Source organism: Mustela erminea, chromosome X (genome assembly GCF_009829155.1).
Source record: "Mustela erminea isolate mMusErm1 chromosome X, mMusErm1.Pri, whole genome shotgun sequence".
In the NCBI taxonomy this organism is placed as follows: Eukaryota; Metazoa; Chordata; class Mammalia; order Carnivora; family Mustelidae; genus Mustela; species Mustela erminea.
The window spans coordinates 24,782,852-24,803,387 of NC_045635.1; the positions used below are offsets into that span (position 1 = coordinate 24,782,852).

The 20,536-nt window shown below is 37.1% G+C and overlaps 1 protein-coding gene across 2 annotated transcripts in view; it reads left to right on the plus strand.

Annotated features, from left to right (window-relative positions):
- The window catches only part of IL1RAPL1 (interleukin 1 receptor accessory protein like 1), a 1,474,879-nt gene that overhangs the window by 996,993 nt on the left and 457,350 nt on the right, over nt 1–20,536 (plus strand). The window lies entirely within an intron of this gene.

Sequence of the window (20,536 nt, forward strand, 5' to 3'; positions counted from 1 at the left end):
TTGGCTTATCTTTTTAGTCTTCTTACAGTACCTATGATCAAAGCCAGTTCTAAATTTTAATCTAATAATATTTATTATACCTTTTTTTTCTGGTTTACAATTTGGAAATCTTTTTGAGTTTTGTTTTTACTGGGGTTTCTAGCCTCAAGTTTCATATCAACAAAATACTTATCAGAATCATGTTGTTTATCTTGAGTGTTAATATTTACTTATCTAAAAATTATTAAGATATACACATACACATAAAATGTGTGCTTTTGTATACACATACATGCACACAGATATATATATATATATATACACACATATATATGCATGCATATGTACATATGTACATATGCATGCATATATATGTATGTGTGTATGTGTGTGTGTGTATCTGTACCAAAGCTTATTTTAAGATTTCAACTTAATTTTAAACTTGAGTTATCTGCCTTATCATGCATAAGCTACCTTTTCCTTACTTTATTACTTTAGGCAGTTCTTAAAAACACTTCTACTTTGCAGAAGAGGTGATAGTGGCAAATCTTCATCTATTTGTCTTTGAATTTATTCTTTGACAGACACAGATTTTATTCAGTGGCTTGAGAGAATCTGTGGGATTTTTAATTTTTTGAGACATTGTCATGCTCATGATTTATTGTTCTTCAGACAATTGATTCTAACTTAAATGTCCCATGAAATAATAGAACACATTCAGTGCATTTCATTTTACTAATCATGTGCAGATCCAATTTTACTTTTTTAAAGCTCCTTCCATTAGTGCTAATGTGTTTGTCTCTTTTTCAATAAATACAGTAATCATTGGGCAGTTGGTGAGAAAGAATAGATTAGAAGATTGTTCATTTATATTTTCAAAGTGATGAAACAGAAATTTTGTGGGTTTGTTTGTTTGTTTAATTTATTTTTTATTTATTTGTAGCATAACAATATTCATTATTTTTGCACCACACCCTGTGTTTTATGAGCTTTTGCTTGTTGGTTTCTGGCAAAGTATTTTACTCATTTAAATGCCAGAGCCCTGACTATGAACTGTGATTTGGGTTAGGCCATGTTCTGGTCATATTAACTAAGATATTCCTCATTCATGCATTCAGTCATTCATTCAACAAGTATTTTCCTTTGTGCCATGTTATGTTCTAGAAATTTGGATCAAGCAGTAGACAAAACAGACATACAAAAATCCTCATCCTGTAGAACTTAAGCAAAGATTATAATAGTACTGCTTACAGATATATGAAAGTTTATAAGCTCTATAGAAAATAGCATATGGCTCTGCATCTTGGATTTTCATGTGCATGTGAATCACCTGGGGATTCTGTTACAGTGCAGAATGTCACTGTAAGTCTTGAGTGAGATTGTGCATGTCTAGCAAGTTCCTTTGCCAGGGCTGCTAGTTTGGGAACACAGTTGGAGTAAAAAGGACTGTATGGTAAATGGTGGCAGGGGGATAAAGAGTAGAGAATATGAGGGAAACTGGCTACGATTTTAGATATAATGACTAAGGTGAGCCTTATTAACAAGGTGATAATTGGGCAAAGATATGAAGAAGATGAGAGATTTTAGCTTTATTCTTATATAGGGAAATAAAACCAGCCAGTGAAGAGGCCTTATATGGGAACATGCCTGATAATATGGCCAGTGTGGATGGAGTAGAATGAGCAAGGACAGTGGTAGTAAATCAGACTTGAGAAACCTTGGGTGGGAAGCAGTCCTTGTAGGGCCTTCAAGACCATTATAAGCGCTTTGGGTTTTATGGAGAAGGGGACCCATTCCAGAGTTCTGAGCAGGAAGTGACATACTTTTACTTATATCTTTAGAAGATCACTCTTACTGCTGAGTAGGCAACAGAAAATTGAAGGATCAGGGTGGAAGCAGTGAGGCCAGTTAGGAGTCTAAAGAATACATTCCATCTCTGGCTAAGGTTATAGTGAAAGAGATGAGGAGAAATGGTCATGTTCAAAATAAATTTTGAAAGTAGAGCTAAGAAAACTCTTTGACATCTTAGATGTAGGATGTGAGAGAAAGAAAGGAGGCAAGGATGACTGCATGGTTTTGGGCCTGAGTTTCTTGAAGGGTGGAGGTGCCTTCAAGGGATATGGGACAGGGCTGGGTTTTCAGGAGCGCATCGGAAGTTCAGTCTATGTACGTGTTGTGATGAGTCTCAGGGGTGCCAAGCTGACTTCCCAGTGGAGATGTGGAGTAAACAACTACACCTGAGAACCTGAAGTTGAGGGGACAAGAACAGCACTGGAGATAAAAATTTCTTCTCTTATAGAATTTCCATAATAATCCTCTGCCATTCTTCTGTTATTCTCATTTTATAATTGGAGATCCATGGTCAGAGAATATAACTAATTGACTCATCTGCCAAATGGTGGAGAAGAAACTCAAGATATTATCTGTCTGGCTCCAGAGGCTACACTGTTCACCTGCTTCAGGGGTAAGACAATCCACACCAGTCACAAACCTCTTATGCACTTAATCAGAGCAAGTCAGAAATATTTTTAGGCAGGAAAATGGAATTGACTGTTCATCTTTTTCGTTGCTTTGTTGGCCCACTGTAGACAGATGCCTTTAAGTCAGTACTTGGCAGGTTTCCATATGCTCTAGAGTACCATGCTCATCTGGATGTGGCCCGATGCTTCCAGAATCACTTGTGTTATGGCTCTAACAGAGGAAAGAAAACTTGTGTTATGGCTCTAATAGAGGAAAGAAAACCATGTAGTAAGTGATCCGGTATCCACAGTGAAGAAATCTGTGTTTTTCAGTATTAGAAAGGAAGGAAAGTGGGAATATGAATATTATTCCTTATCCCCCAGTGGGAAAACTATGAAGAATGTTCTATATGGTTTCTCAGAGGTCCCCAGCAGGGCTGAGCTCTAGTTGCTCACAGCAATAACCCACTCATTAATATCATTTATTGGCTTTCCTTGCATCCCTGCTTTACCTTTTACATTATGCTTTGCTTCTTGGGATTGCCTTCCAAAGAGACTATTTTCACCCAAGTGCATATCTCTGGCTAACCTGAGAGAAGTGACAATGTAAAACGTGCTTAATTGGTCTATCCAGAATAATTCTAATTTGTACGGTAGTGCCTGGCAAATAGTGAATAAATATTTGCCAGAACAATGAATGATTGCAACTTTCTTTAATGATCACTAACTAATAATAGTAGTTGTTGTTTATTTTAGGCAAATGCATTTTTTAAAATATTTTATTTACTTGACAGAGAGAGACACAGCGAGAGAGAGAACTCAAGCAGTGGGAGAGTGAGAGGGAGAAGCAGGCTCCCCGCTGAGCAGGGAGCCCAATGTGGGGCTTGATCCCGGGACCCCAAGATCATGACCAAGTGCCTGGAACCCCAGGATTATGACCAAGCCAAAGGCAGATGCTTAAGGACTGAGCCGCCCCTAGGCAAATGCATTTTTGATAGGATACAGATAACTTGCTGTTTGTCAACTGCCGTTAACCAATCGCATTCCTTTTTCTACCTTTCCGGAAGCAAGAATTCTTAAGAATTTGGTGTGTGTGGTTTCAGTCTGTGTTGTGTGTGTGTGTATATGGTAGTTGACATTTACTAAATTCCATAATTTTCTACATTTGATCATGTAACTTGCTTTTTCACTCAAATTTATGATTTTGAGCTATATCCATACTGTCTGTTGCTTTCTCTTTGATTCAATTTTTCCTATTTTTTTTCTATAAGGTTTGAAACTATTAAATTCTATTTTTCAATGATTTTCTGTAGATCTTTAAGAAACATATAAATTTCTATTTTTGAGTGACTACAAATAACGAGCTAATATTCCGTTAAAATTAATGAGTCTCTCTTACCCTTCTGTCAAAATGTAAGCCATAGTTGATCCCCCCTCCCAGCTCTCTAGGTCTACTTTCATGTTAGTGTTTTCTAGAACGTAGTGTGAAGCTGTTTTTAAACAACAGAAGGCTTTTTTCACTATTATCTTTATTGATTCTTATTTAGGTTCATGAAATTTTATTTATTTCCTTTTTTTGCTTCTTGAATCTATCTCCTACTTTTTTTTAAGATTTTATTTATTTATTTGACAGAGAGAGAAAGACCACAAGTAGGCAGAGAGGCAGGCAGAGAGAGAGGAGGATATCTCCTTTAAATGCACTTTTTTTTCTTGCCGGCAAAGTGTCTGCTTTAGTCACTGGGTTGTGGTAGTTAATCTAGGTCTTGACAAGTAGAATTTTGCCATGAAAAGAGAGAGAGGACAATCTTTGCAAGGTGGCAATACCTGCGTTTATTTGCATGTGCATTACCCTGTGCAAACTGCTTTGTGTTGTTCTCCTGGCTGGTAATGCACTCCATGGTCTAGAAACTATGTATATTAAAAATAAACTGATAAGAAAGGATACAAACCGCACATTAAAAAGTGACCAGAAAGAAAGTGCTATCAACTGTCAACTAAGACAGTACTTGTGATATGTTCAAATACACAAAGATTTGTTTGGAAACATTTCCCATATTTCTTGAGTGCCTCATCCAATGCCAGTGTAAACAAATGCAATGAAATATTTTCATTTAAATTTTAAACAGAATTTCTGCATGTGCTTATCCTCAGTGTCTGGGCATTGTGACTAAAATTTTCCGTGTTTGTAGACCACAGAGCTCCCTTCTTACTCCTAGAGTCATTCTTTTTTTTTTTAATATTTTATTTATTTGACAGACAGTGATCACAAATAGGCAGACAGGCAGGCAGAGAGAGAGGAAGAAGCAGGATCCCTGCTGAGCAGAGAGCCCGATGCAGGGCTCGATCCCAAGACCCTGGGATCATGACCCGAACTGAAGGCAGAGGCTTTAACCCACTGAGCTACCCAGTTGCCCCTCCTAGAGTCATTCTTTTTTTTTTTTTATTTGACAGAGAGAGAAATCTCAAGTAGGCAGAGAGGAGGCAGGCAGAGAGAAGGGAGAAGCAGGCTCCCCGCTGAGCAGAGAGCCCTACGTGGGGCTCAATCCCAGGACCCTGAAACCATGACCCAAGCCGAAGGCAGAGGCTTAACCCACTGAGCCACCCAGTCGCCCCTCCTAGAGTCATTCTTAAGCACTAAGACAAACCCTCACTTTTTCCCTCTCTTTAACACTGATGTGTTCCGTATATCTAAATTAGTTCACTAATTATTTGTTGTATGCAGTCTCACCACCACCTGTACTTCTTTATTAGTGCCTCAGTCCTCCTGTTCTTACCAAAAGGTTCTCAGAAAATGTAAGTGCCTAAAAACACATATTAGCCTGTGCCCAGTAGGTAAAACTGCAAGTGTTCATGTTGCCAGAAGCCCCCTCTCATGCATTCTGATCACTGTACTTGCCAAAAAGGCAGACGCCCTTGCTCTCTGTCCTGGTCTTGCTGTGATGCATGATGCTCTGGTCTGGCTAGGACATTTCTGGGGTTTGTATGATACATGTCACCTTCAGTACTTCCAGGACCCCAAGAGTTCAACCCAATTAAAGTCCTAGGCCATAATTTTGTTTCCCAATAACACGTTAAATTCTGCTATGCACTCCTCACAGCCTCACCAGAGGAAAGAGGGGAAAATGTACTTTCCCCCCATTCCTCTCCTCAAAAGAGTCTTTTATTACTCTGTTCTGGGTTCTCTTGTCTCTCTTTCCTGCAAATTTACTTTTTCTGTGATGTCTTGTGTGTTTTATGTATCTTTATTCCTTTTGCAAGAAAGAGGAGGCTCCACCAACAGTTTGCTAATATCACCAGTGCCTGCTTATAGCTCTGTTCTGTATGTATAGCATTTATCTTTCTTTGTGGAATTTAGACTGATTTGACCATTCATTTAGACTTGCAGTCCACACTACAGGCAATCCAAAACTACCACCATGACAAATTAATGCTCTGTCATAGGCAGAGCTGTTGTCTCCCTATATTCTGAGACCCTCAGATCATTGTTAAAACAGAGCAATGTTAAGTGTTAATTTTTATTGCCCAGTGGAGTTAATCACACTTATCCGTGAAGAATCCATTTTCAATCAAACAGTTCTCTGTTCACTATTTATAATCCCCCTCAAAGGAACCAATCATACTGAAAGGGAATCAGAGGCTTTTGCATTTTTTACTGTCCATTTTCCTGAGAGTGTGTACTTACTGGACTGAATTCCTGGCATTTATTATAAATGTGTAAATTCCATTTAAAGTGCCCTTAAGATTTTGATAACCCAAATGACCAAGTAAGTTTTAGCTTTTCGTCTGTATCCATGCTGGCACACATACACATACTGAGCAGCTGTCAAAATTTTAGTTGATGCTGCAGGCCTTTGTATTGAGAAAGTTTTAGAATCTGATCATTTAGTTCAGAAAAAAATAACATATTCTTTTTTTTTTACTTTTGGAAGTTATCTTTAGCTGTTCATTATAAATACCTAATTTGCACTTGTTAGAAACAGCCCCTTCTAATGTTTATACAATTAGGGTTTTTAAACTAATTCTACAAACACATTCTAATTACTGTTTCATAAGCTATAGCCTTATAAGCTACTTCTAAGGGAATTTATGACTTCATGTTTTGTTATGGTATCATAATTTAAGCTTTAAATTCCCTAAAATGTGCTTCTTTTTGAATAAAAATAAACAAAGAATATGCCATAGTCTTCTGAAAACCCAAGTTCACTTAGTTTTTTTTTTTTAAATGAGACAGGTTTTCAGTAATTCAGCATATGCTTTGTTATTGATTTTGCATTCTCAGTGTAAAATCAGATGAAGAAAATATCTTCCAACATTTCTTCAGTTTCCAGGAACACCATCTACTTTCTCAAGCATGCATTTTATCTGGAAAATATCGGGATGATGTAAACCTTGAGCCAAAGCATTTAAATTTAGATTATTTTCAAAATTGGACAAGTCATTTCAGGCTGAATTTGAGAATAAAATGAATTTTTAAATAGTAAAAGGATAAATAAAATGAAATACATTGATTACTGAAAAAATTAGGCCATCCTAAATGATGTGTTAAAAAAAGACATTGAACATAGATTTCATCCATTATCTTTGTTTTAAGGAGACACTGTCTCCTGCACATGAGGTAGAAAATGAAATCCAAGGGAGACTGAAGTGCCACAGAGGAAATCACGTCTGAATGGGAGTTTTCAATTATCTGACCAGTACTTAATCTTTAGGTTACCCAGAATATATTATTTTTTCTCAGCCATTAGTTAAGTTACATGCATTTTTAACATTCCGGTTGATTCCCTATGACAGTTTAATTTACTAGCTGCTTTGGTTCTTTCAACTGTGCACATTATAAAGAACAGTTATTCTTTGTTACTTTGGTAAAGTTATTTCAAGTCCACGGTGGGAAGAAAGTACTTCCTAACTCTTCTCCATTTCTTTTAGTATTTGTTTATATCTTATTGCATCAAGACATCACTGCTTTCCTTTCTGCCTTTTATCCCATTGGAAACAAAAATGAGTCTACAAATCCAAAAGAATGATCTCCTTCTTTTTGAATAGAATAATACCTTGTAGTTTACTGTGAGGAAGTTGTCATTAAGATGTATAGTTTTCTGAACGCTTCCAGATATATGTTGCTGGACAATGCTTTAAATATATGCTTGCTAATTTAATTAAGTTTCCGTTTTGCATACTTAAAGCGTCTGCTCTTATGGTCTTCTTAAAACATTTCCCGAGTCACATTTACATGAGCTAATCAAGCCACGCAATAGGTGGGAACTCTATTTTTTAAGAACTCTTTATTACATAATAAGAGACACACACATGCATACACACGTTTATTAAATTTCCAGAAACATATATACTATGGATTTTTCATCTTTGATTTAAATTATATATAATATAAATTTCACTTACATCTGTATGTCAACCTAAGTATTTTAATTGTAAGATTTCCCTGTAATTTGTCTCTGTAATTCTCTTTTTTCTGGTCATAGTAAATTTTAGATTCTTTGACAATAGCTTTTGTTTATTATCACTAGAAATACTTCTCTTGGGCTAGATTGTTAATTAACTGTCATTTTTCTACATGGTGTAAAAGAAAATTGAAAAGAAGTGTACATGAGCAAACAGAATTTCACATACTGTTGACTGCTTATAGTATCTTCAAACTTTAAAAATATATATTAAAATTTGTATCCTATTCAAAGTCATCATAATCATGACTTTACTCTCTAATTCATTACACTAGAGCTCTGTAAAGAAGCTGTTTAATACTGAATGAGACGATATCAATGTATCTCTTAAAGTGGCCATTAAAAGCAGACTTCTGCTTTTTAATTTGTGTGTTTTCTGTGATGAGTATCATTGCCATTGTAGCTAGCTTTCTGTGCATTTACAAAGATTCCAGTATAAGCCCAGAAACATTAAAGTCTGAGAGGGGTAATATCAGCAGTGTTTCATTTTTGGCCACTACTGTAAACTGATAAATGACATTATTAGTTTTACTTTTTTTAAATAAGTGGTTCAAGCTAAAAATATGCATCCAGATCAGTAGGGTCCTCTCAAAGAAGCCACTCCTTTATTTCATTAATTCATTAGCCCAAATAACACTACAAGTCTTCCTTTTAGAAATACTTTCACAAGCCAACTTATGAACCAGAAAATGAAGACTCATTTCTTTATGGTTAAAACCTTATTTTTGGCCAAAAGTGGTATTGCCCAATACACCACTTACTCTCTTACTGAATCTGATTCTCAATGAATTTTTTTTCTAAAGTTCAAAGCAGTTCTTAGAAGAACGAGGACTATTCAACCATTGAGACTATTTTTTTTTAAATATTTTTTTTATTTATTCGACAGAGAGATCACAAGTAGGCAGAGAGGCAGGCAGAGAGAGAGGAAGAGAAGCAGGCCCCCTGCTGAGCAGAGAGCCCGATGTGGGGCTCGATCCCAGGACCCTGGGATCATGACCTGAGCTGAAGGCAGAGGCTTTAACCCACTGAGCCACCCAGGCGCCCCAAGAGACTATTTTTTTTAAGATCTTATTTATTTGACACACAGAGAGAGAAATCACAAGTAGGCAGAGAGGCAGGCAGAGAGGGGGAAGCAGGCTCTCAGCCAGAGAGCCCAACTCGGGACTCGATCCCAGGAGCCTGAGATCATGTCCTGAGCTGAAGGCAGAGGCCCAACCCACTGAGCCACCCAGGCACCCAACCATTAAGACTATTAAGAAAGCTGAGCTAAAGATTTGAAAATTCAAAAATTTCAAATGGCATCATTTTTTGTATTTCCAAAGAAGGTAATGGGTAGAGGGCTTTCATCAGAAATCCCCAGAAGTTCTGGGGAAGGCGGATTCTGTCCAAAGAGCCATAGGAACCAGAGGCAGAGTGTCATGTCATGGTCAGCCAAGTACTCAACCTTTAAAACATTGCAAGGACATGGTAGTTCACTAGAGAAGACTAATGAGTTTTTCCCTTGTAGGATCCAGAAATCACTACACTCCCAAGCTCTAAGCCTCAGGAAGCTGCTCAACTAAATATTGGTGCATTCAAAGTCACCTGCTACTGCACATGTTTGAGTAACTTGCAGCATTAATGTGGAATGGAAGACTCCATCCAGAGGATTGGAGCTGGAGAAAGATGTAGGCAAGGAAGATGTTGTGGAATAGTTGAAATAAAGGTCTGTTTCGACAGTTGGCTTATAGATTATTTAACTGTTAACCCAGACAGAAAGCCTTGACCCCTTGGCTGATCCTGGCCTTTTTTCACTGGAAGGGATGAATGGGAATGACGGAACCATGCCATCATGTGTCTAGCTCAACATCATCTTCAGCAGAGTTGTGTGGAAGTCTGCAGTCTGAGCAGGGAATGGAGTTGAGGGTGTCAGTATATAATACATGGATATAAAAGAAGTGCTGGGTGTAAAGGAATCTGATGAATGAGAGAAATACTAAATGACTTTTCCCAGAACAAGGTGAAAGAAAAAAAAATGATAGAAGTGGGACCACTGACAAGGAATTAGTAAAATTGAGTTAGTTATTCTGTATATTTTCCTCATTGTTTATGAGTTCATTGGACTTTCCTTTGGCATGTTTTCATCATATCATTGAGGGTTTAAAATATATTGCATCTATAAATCATCCAAAATAAAATAGAATTGAATAGAATCCAATGCCACATAATAAAACTAATTCACTGTGACCAGTGGGTTTGCAAGGAGAAGGTTAACATTAGAAAACCTATTGATATACTTCACCACAGTAACGCTTACTTCATAGATGCCAAAATTGGGAACAAGATAGGAATGAAATTAGATAAGATAAACTAACTAGATACATCAGATTTAGAAAAGATAAAGTAAAATCCCCTCTCTTTGCAGATGATATGATAGTATGCCTGAAAAAACCTTGAGAATAACTGGCATTCCTAACACATTCAGTAAAATAATTCAAGTTGACAATATATAAAACTGACAAGCAAACATTGATAGCTATCATATGTAAAGAATAGTAACCAATAAGAAGAGTTGAGAATGTGTTGGAATGAGTTTGAAAATCTTATGACAAAAGCATCATAAAAGATAAAGTAGGAATAAACGTTAACAGAAATGTGTAAAACCTGTAAGAAAAAGCTATAAAATCTTTCTGAAAGACACTAACAAGTACACTTGAACAAAAAGATAAACCTTGTTCTCTGATAAGGCATCTCAACATCATTAACATGTCAATTATTCCTAAATTAATTTATAAATTTAATGTGGTCACACTAAAAATACCAACACACTTTGTTATATGAAGCTAAACGAATTGAAAGGTTTATGTAGAGGAGTAGATGTACAAAATATCTGGGAAAACACTGAGAAAAAAGATATGAGAGCGACTAGCCTACATGATATTAAAACACACTAAAATGCCTCAATAATTTACAGAGTGTCAATGGCATTGAATAGATAGACCAATGAAATAAAATCATAAATAAATAAAGTTCAGAAATAGACCCAAGTGCAGATAAAATTGTCACATTAATAAAAGTACCATCTCAAATCACTGAGGCAAAGATGATTTTTATAATAAATAGTGTTGGTAAAAAGAGGAAATCAGATCTCTTCCTCAGTCCATACATAAGAATAAACCCAAAATTAATCAGAAAACAAAGTGTGCAAAATAGAACTATACAAGTAATGGAAGAAAATACTGGTGAATTCCTTTGTAATGTGGGCATAGGGAAAGACTTTCTAACTATAACTCAAAATTCAGATACCACAAATGAAAAAGTAATAAATTTGACTACACATATACACATAAAAACTTTGACAAGGAAAAATAAAAGAAATGAAAACTGGGGCAAAAATAGTGACATATATCATAGGTAGGGGTTTAATATTCCTAATATAAAAAAAACTTTTAAGTATTGAGTGGGAAAGATAAGTCCTATTTAAAAGTGGGCAAAAACATGAGACACCTTGGTGGCTTAGTCAGTTAAACATCTGCTGTCAGCTCAGGTCATGATCTCGGGGTCCTGGGATGGAGACCCAAGCTGGGCTCCCAGCTCAGCAGGAAGTCTGCTTGTCCCTCTGACTCTTCTCCTGCTTGTGTGTGATCTCTCTCTCTCTCTCTCTCTCTCTCTCAAGTGAATAAAGAAAAATATTTTTTAAAAAAAATCTTTAAAAAACGGTGGGCAAAAATATAAACAATTTACCAAAAATATAAAACTGATCCTTAATTATATGAAAAGATGATTGTTTTCATTAACACTAAGAGAAACATAAAATTACACTGAGGTACTGTTCTCATCCATCAGACTGGCAAAAATCCAAAAGCTTAACAATATACTCTGTCAAGGATGCTGTAGGGAAACAGTCACTCTCATACATTGTTGTTGAAATCGTGAAATAATCCACAAAAGCAGAGGGGAAGTTGGCATTATCTAATAAAAGTACATTCACAATTACACTTTGCCCTAGAAATTCTATTTCTAGGAATTAGCCTGAAGATGTGCCTTCAGCAAAGAAAATATAATATCCACAGAGTTCTTCATTGCAGCATTATTTGTAGCTGGAAAATATCGGAATCTGCCTAAAGTGCCAAACCTAGAATATTAGTTGAATAAACTATAGTGCATATAGTGCACTTTTAAGTATTGAGTGGGAAAGATAAGTCCTATTTAAAAGTGGGCAAAAACATGGGACACCTGGGTGGCTTAGTCAGTTAAACATCTGCTGTCAGGTCAGGTCATGATCTCGGGGTCCTGGGATGGACTATTACATAGTAAAGTAATAGGTGACTATAACATAATGGGAATATATCAGTAAACTTATATAAGTCAATTCTAAGTGAAAGACAAACTCTCTGGTATCTACCTATTTGTAAAAAAAAAAGTAAAGGAAATAAGAAACTGGATGTCACTAAATGCAGGTATTTAAATTAACACATTAGTTTTCTATTGCTGTGTAACAAACTGACACAAATATTAATAGCTCTACAAAATACCTGTTTATGATTCTCAGTTTCTATAGCTCAGACATGTGGGCACAGCATAAGTGGATTGTCTCTCAGTTCCTCACCACATGACCCCCTCCATAAGCCCTCTCACCTTTGGAATTTCTGACCTCAGAAAGACTCTAGGCCCTTTGAAGTGCTCACCTGCCTAGGTCAAGCCCCACTCACGATACTCTCTCTTTTGATTAACTCAAAGTCAACTGGTTTCCTACTTCATTTATGTCTGCAGAATCCCTTCATCTTTGTCATTTAACATAACCCAAGCACAGGAGTGAAATTCACAGTTTCACCCCCACTCATAGAGAGGGGATTGTGCAGGGTATACACATTAGGGGTGGAAATCTTGGGATCTTCTTAGAATTAGGCCTACCATGATTAAAATCACGGAAAATGTTCATACATACAACTGCTGCCCCCAGATACAATACCCTGAAACAGCTACAACACCGCTTAAAATGGTATTACACCACTTACATATTATTCCCATCCAAGCTACTTAACCTGAATTTCATCATAAGAAAACATGCAAACCCAAGTTGAGGTGCATTTTATAATTTAATTAGTATATATATATATATTTAATGGTAGGGGTGCCTGGGTGGCTCACTTGATTAAGCATCTAACTCTTAATTTCAGCTCAGGTCATGATCTCAGGGCCGTGACATTGAGCCCCATGCCGAGTGTGAGCCTGCTTAAGATTCTCTCCCTCTCCCTTTGCCACTTCTCCCCATTCTCATGCTCTTTCTCTAAATAAACAAATACATAAATAAAGGTCATGAGACACCAATGAACAATGAAAAGTTATCCCAGATTAAGAAAGACTAAAGAGATATGACAACAAAAGGCAGTGCATAATTCTAGATTGAGTTCTGTAATGGAAAAAAGATGTTAGTATAAAGAAAATTATTTGAACAATTAACACAATTAGAATATGAACTACAGATTAAAGTGTTATATCATTATGAGATTTCCTGATTTTGATCACTGTATTGTGGTTATATAAGAGAATATTCTGTTCTCAGGTAATACACACTTTAGTATAAGGAGTAAAAGAACATAATATATACAGGCTACTCTCAAATGGTTCAGAAAAAAATAATATGTGTGCATACGTGCATGTGTGTGTATATGTGTGTGTCTGTGTATATGTGTGAATGGAGAAAGATAAGCAAAAAAGAATGGCAAATCAAATGTGGCAAAATGTTAAAAATTGGTGAGTCCTGGGGCGCCTGGGTGTCTCAGAGGTTTAAGCCTCTGCCTTCGGCTCGGGTCATGATCTCAGGGTCCTGGGATCGAGCCCCATGTCGGGCTCTCTGCTCAGCGGGGAGCCTGCTTTCCCCTCTCTCTCTGCCTGCCTCTCTGCCTACTTGTGATCTCTATCAAATAAATAAATAAAAATCTTAAAAAAAAAAAAGAGTGCCCCTTATTAGCCCCAGCTGGGCAGACCTTTCTCTTAAGAAAAAAAAAAAAAAATTGGTGAGTCCTGGTTAAGTTGTTCTTTGAATTACCATTCCTGTACCTTTCCTGTAATTTTGAAAGTATTTCAAAATTTAAAATTAATATAACAAAAACCAAACAAATAAATGCTGAATTGTGTTTAAACATCTTAACACTGGGGAGCCTGGGTGACTTAGTAAGCTAAGCATCCAACTCTTTTTTAAAATTTATTTTTATTTATTTTCAGCATAACAGTATTCATTATTTTTGCACCACACCCAGTGCTCCATGCAATCTGTGCCCTCTATAATACCCACCACCTGGTACCCCAACCTCCCACCCCCAGCCCCATCAAAACCCTCAGATTGTTTTTCAGAGTCCATAGTCTCTCGTGGTTCACTTCCTCTTCCAATTACCCCCAACTCCCCTCTCCTCTCTAACTCCCCATGACCTCCTTGCTATTTGTTATGCTCCACAAATAATTGAAACCATATGATAATTGACTCTTTCTGCTTGACTTATTTCACACAGCATAATCTCTTCTAGCTACAAAAGTTGGGTATTCGTCCTTTCTGATGGAGGCATAATACTCCATAGTGTATATGGACCACATCTTCCTTATCCATTCGTCCGTTGAAGGGCATCTTGGTTCTTTCCACAGTTTGGCGACCGTGGCCATTACTGCTATAAACACTGGGGTACAGATGGCCCTTCTTTTCACTACATCTGTATCTTTGGGGTAAATGCCTAGTAGTGCAATGGCAAGGTCATAGGGAAGTTCTATTTTTAATTTCTTGAGGAATCTCCACACTGTTCTCCAAAGAGGCTGCACCAACTTGCATTCCCACCAACAGTGTAAGATGGTTCCCCTTGCTCCACATCCCCTCCAACACATGTTGTTTCCTGTCTTTCTAATTTTGGCCATTCTAACTGGTGTAAGGTGATATCTCAATGTGGTTTTAATTTGAATCTCCCTGAGGGCTAGTGATGATGAACATTTTTTCATGTGTCTGATACCCATTTGTATGTCTTCATTGGAGACGTGTCTGTCCATATCTTCTGCCCATTTTTTGATAGGCTTGTCTGTTTTGTGTGTGTTGAGTTTGAGGTGTTCTTTATAGATCCTGGATATCAACCTTTTGTCTGTACTGTCATTTACAAATATCTTCTCCAATTCCATGGGTTGCCTCTTTGTTTTCTTGACTGTTTCCTTTGCTGTGCAGAAGCTTTTGATTTTGATGAAGTCCCAAAAGTTCATTTTTGCTTTTATTTCCTTTGCCTTTGGAGACATATCTTGAAAGAAGTTGCTGTGGCTGATATCGAAGAGATTACTGCCTATGTTCTCCTCTAGGATTCTGATGGATTCCTGTCTCACGTTGAGGTCTTTTATCCATTTTGAGTTTATCTTTGTGTACGGTGTAAGAGAATGGTCGAGTTTCATTCTTCTACATATAGCTGCCCAGTTTTCCCAGCACCATTTATTGAAGAGACTGTCTTTTTTCCACTGTATATTTTTTCCTGTTTTGTCGAAGATTATTTGACCATAGAGTTGAGGGTCCATATCTGGGCTCTCTACTCTCTCCCACTGGTCTATGTGTCTGTTTTTATGCCAGTAACATGCTGTCTTGATGATCACAGCTTTGTAGTAAAGCTTGAAATCAGGTACCGTGATGCCCCCTGTTTTATTTTTGTTTAACAGCATTTCCTTAGCGATTCGGGGTCTCTTCTGATTCCATACAAATTTTTGGATTATTTGCTCCAGCTCGTTAAAAAATACCAGTGGAATTTTGATTGGAATGGCATTAAAAGTATAGATTGCTCTAGGCAGTATAGACATTTTAACAATGTTTATTCTTCCAATCCAAGAGCATGGAATGGTCTTCCATCTTTTTGTGTCTTCTTCAATTTCTTTCATGAGTGTTCTGTAGTTCCTCGAGTATAGATCCTTTACCTCTTTGGTTAGGTTTATTCCCAGGTATCTTATGGTTCTTGGTGCTATAGTAAATGGAATCGATTCTCTAATTTCCCTTTCTGTATTTTCATTGTTAGTGTATAAGAAAGCCACTGATTTCTTTCTGTATCCTGCCACGTTGCTGAATTGCTGTATGAGTGCTAGTAGTTTGGGGGTGGATTATTTTGGGCTTTCCATATATAGAATCATGTCATCTGCGAAGAGAGATGGTTTAATTTCTTCATTGCCAATGTGGATACCTTTTGTTTCTCTTTGTTGTCTGATTGCTGTTGCTAATACATCATTCTTAAAGGGACTATCCACCAAGATGATCTAACAATTGTAAATATCTATGCCCCCAATATGGGAGCAGCCAATTACATAAGAAAACTGTTAATCAAGATAAAAAATCATATTGATATGAATACATTAATAGTAGGAGATCTTAACACGCCTCTCTCAGAAATAGACAGATCATCGAAGCAGAAAATCAATAAAGAAACAAGAGCATTGAATGACACATTGGACCAGATGGACCTCATAGATATATACAGAACATTCCACCCTAAAACAACAGAATACTCATTCTTCTCAAGTGCACATGGAACCTTCTCAAGAATAGACCACATACTGGGTCACAAATCAGGACTCAACCAATACCAAAATACTAAGATTATTCCCTGCATATTCTCAGATCACAATGCCTTGAAGCTGGAGCTCAATCACAAGGAAAAGTTCCAAAGGAACTCAAACACCTGGAAGCTAAAGATCACCTTGCTTAAGAATGCTTGGATCAACCAGGAGATCAAAGAAGAACTGAAACAATTCATGAAAACCAACGAGAATGAAGACACTTCCGTCCAAAACCTATGGGATACAGCAAAAGCCATCCTAGGGGGAAAAGACATAGCCATCCAAGCCTCTCTCAAAAAAATTGAAAAATCCAGAACACAGCAGCTGTCTCTACACCTTAAAGAACTGGAGAATCAACAACAAATCAAACCAACTCCACACATATGAAGGGAAATCATCAAGATTAGAGCTGAGATCAATGAGGTAGAAACAAGAGATACAATAGAATGTATCAATGAAGCTAGAAGCTGGTTTTTTGAAAGAATCAATAAGATCGATAAACCATTGGCCACACTAATCCAAAAGAAAAGAGAGAAAGCCCAAATTCATAAAACTATGAATGAAAAGGAAGAGATCACAACTAACACCAAGGAAGTAGAAACAATCATCAGAAGTTATTATCAACAGTTATATGCCAATAAGCTAAGCAACCTAGATGAAATGGATGCATTCCTGGAAAACTATAAACTCCCAAAATTGAACAAGGAAGAAACTGACAACCTGAATAGACCAATATCTAGTAATGAGATTGAAGCAGTGATCAAAAACCTCCCAAAAAACAAGAGCCCAGGACCTGACGGATTCCCTGGGGAATTCTACCAAACTTTCAAAGAAGAAATAACATCTATTCTCCTGAAGCTGTTTCAAAAAAAATGAAGCAGAAGGAAAACTTCCAGACTCTTTCTATGAAGCCAGAATTACCCTGATCCCCAAACCAGGCAAAGACCCTACCAAAAAGGAGAATTTCAGACCAATATCACTGATGAATATGGATGCTAAGATTCTCAACAAGATCCTAGCAAACAGGATCCAACAGCACATTAAAAAGATTATCCACCATGACCAGGTGGGATTCATCCCTGGGCTACAAGGATGGTTCAACATTCGCAAATCAATCAATGTGATAGAACAAATTAATATGAGAAGAGAGAAGAACCACATGGTCCTCTCAATCGATGCAGAAAAAGCATTTGACAAAATCCAGCATCCGTTCCTGATTAAAGTGCTTCTAAGTATAGGGATAGAGGGAACATTCCTGAACTTCATCAAAACTATCTATGAAAGACCCAAGCAAATATCATCCTCAATGGGAAAAAGCTTGCAGCCTTCCCGTTGAGATCAGGAACACAACAAGGATGCCCACTCCCACCACTCTTTCTTTCTTTTTTTTTTTTTATTTCCAGCATAACAGTATTCATTATTTTTGCACCACCACTCTTATTCAACATAGTATTAGAAGTCCAAGCATCCAACTCTTGATTTCAGCTCAGGTCATGATCTCCGTGCTTGAGATCGAGCCCTATGCTGGGCTCCGTGCTCAGAAGGGAGTCTGCTTCTCTGTCTCTCTCCCTCTGGCCCTTCCCTTTTCACACACTGTCTCTCTCTAAAATAAAGATATAAATATATTTTTTTAAATCTTAGCACAGGGCCCAGCTGCATATACTAAGTTCCCAATAAATGGCAATTCATAATACCATCACTGCTGTTAGCTAATTCTTGTTTAAAATTTGTATCCAGTAAACAGAACATATTTATTGCCACTACCTTAAGTGTTTTGTTGAATTCAGGCAGAGTGTACCATAGCATACCAACTGCATGAGAAAACTAGGCAAACTATTAGCAAAGAATACATAGCATGCCTCATTAAAAGTCTAAAATAATTTCAATTGTAATAAAAATGTGTAGATCAACTGGTGTCCAGAATTCCAACAAATTCAGCGCATTAATTGAGTTTTGGCTTTGGGTCCCCCAGTATCAGACTCTAGATTCTGAGATAAGGATTCAAGAGCAACATTATTTGGAAGGGGATACCAGGAGATAGTAAGTGTGGGGGAAATTAGACAGGGAGAGAAGACATCTAGTACACAGGGTGCATTGTCAACCAAGGGAAACTGGACCTTAATCCCATTGGGGAACTCTGGGAGACATTGTAATACAGTGTCCAAGGAGGGAAGGTTTTGGGATATTGGTACACTGACTCAAAGACATTGATTGAGGGCTTCTGGGGCATATGAATTCAATCTAGACACTCCAGACTTCCCCAGTATCCCACCAAATTCCTTAAACAACCACTTGTAAGAGCTGAAGTTTAAGAGACAGGACTACATGTGTACAGAATGATGAATGTGAAGGGGTTGCTGATGAACACCTCGTAGCATCTGCTGCCTTGCTGAAGTAGAATGTGGCTGAATCAGTTGCCCTGGTATTTCAGCCTTCATTCAGAGTGCATGCAGCCATAATCACAAGGAGGTTTTCACCTTAACTCTCTTTGTAGGAGCAGGCAGAAATGAATTATTATTTCTTCCATCTACTAGCTGCACAACCTTGGATGAGTTATGTTTTCAAAACCTTGGTTTTATCATCTGTAAAATAGGGACAATAATAGTGTGTTCTCCTATAATTGCTTTAGAATTAAATAGATCATGCATTTGAAAGCTTGGCTCTAGAAAATGCTCAGCAAGGTTAGTTTTACTTATTATATTTGCATCCCTTACAGTTATCATTTCTTTCCATTTTTAATCAGTCTGTTAGAGATGATTATTCTTATCTTGAACTCTAAGATGCACCCCAGTCTGTTAGGTTAATGTGTACCTTGGCTCCAACAAAACAGAATTTTTTATAGTCATTGAAGACTCAGGACTACAGGGACTCCTATTTGCCATCTGTTCTTGAAAATGACAATCACTTACTTAGGAAAGTGACATTGAAAAATACATAGGAAAGTCAAAGAGATTGGAATCAAATAATGAAGCTCAAACACCTTCAAAAACACAAGTTGCAAGTGGCAAATAAAGGGAAAAATAAACATTAGGAGGACTGGATTAGCCATATGCAGCATGCTTCAGACATTGATGCATGTCACAGTTTAACTGGTTAATTTCATGAGCTGGATTTAGTTGGGTACAAGCAGAAAACCACCTATTTCTTCTTACACTACCCTTTCAAATCTATTGTGAAGGCTTGTCCTTCACCCCCATGAATGAAACTTAAGCCCAATCCCACAGGTTACCGGTCTCATACTGGTTTCCTATAGCTGCCATAACAAACTAGGCAGCTTACAAGAATAAAAAAGTATTCGCTCACAATTCTGGAGGCTAGAAGTCCAAAATCAAAGTATTGGCAAGACCGTGTTTCCTCTGAAGGCTCCCGAGAATAATCCTTTCTTGCCTCTTGCTATGTTCTGGTGGTTGCCAGCAATCCTTGACACTCCTCAACTTGTAGCTACATCACTGCATGTTATGCCTCCATTCTCCTTATGGCTTTGTGTCTTTACATGTCATCTTATAAGGACACCAGGCATTTTGGATCAATTGCCCACCCCACTATAATATGACCTCATTTTTGGTCTTTTGTTTTAATTCAAATGTAATGAATATACAGTGTTACATAGTTTCAAGTGCATAGTTTAATGATTCAATTCTATACATTACTGATTGCTCATCATGATATATATTGATTGCTCATCAAGTGTGCTCTTAATCCCCTTCACCTGTTTCATCCATGCCCCCACCAACCACCCTTATGGCAACCTCTGGGTCTTTATATTTAAAAGTCTGTGTATTTTGTTTTTCTCTTTTTTTCTTTGTTAATTTGTTTTGTTTCTTAAATTCTGCATAGGAGTAAAATCCTATGGTTTTTGTCTTTCTTTGACAGACTTATCTCACTTGACATTATATCCTCTAGATCCATACAAGTTGTTACATATAGCAAGATGTCATTCATTTTTTATGGATAATATTCTATTGTTTATATAAGCCATAACTTCTTTATCCATTCATCTATCAATGGACACGGGTTATTTCTATATCTTGGCTGTAATAAATAATGCCGCAGTAACCATAAGGATGCATGTATCTGTTTAAATTACTGTTTTCA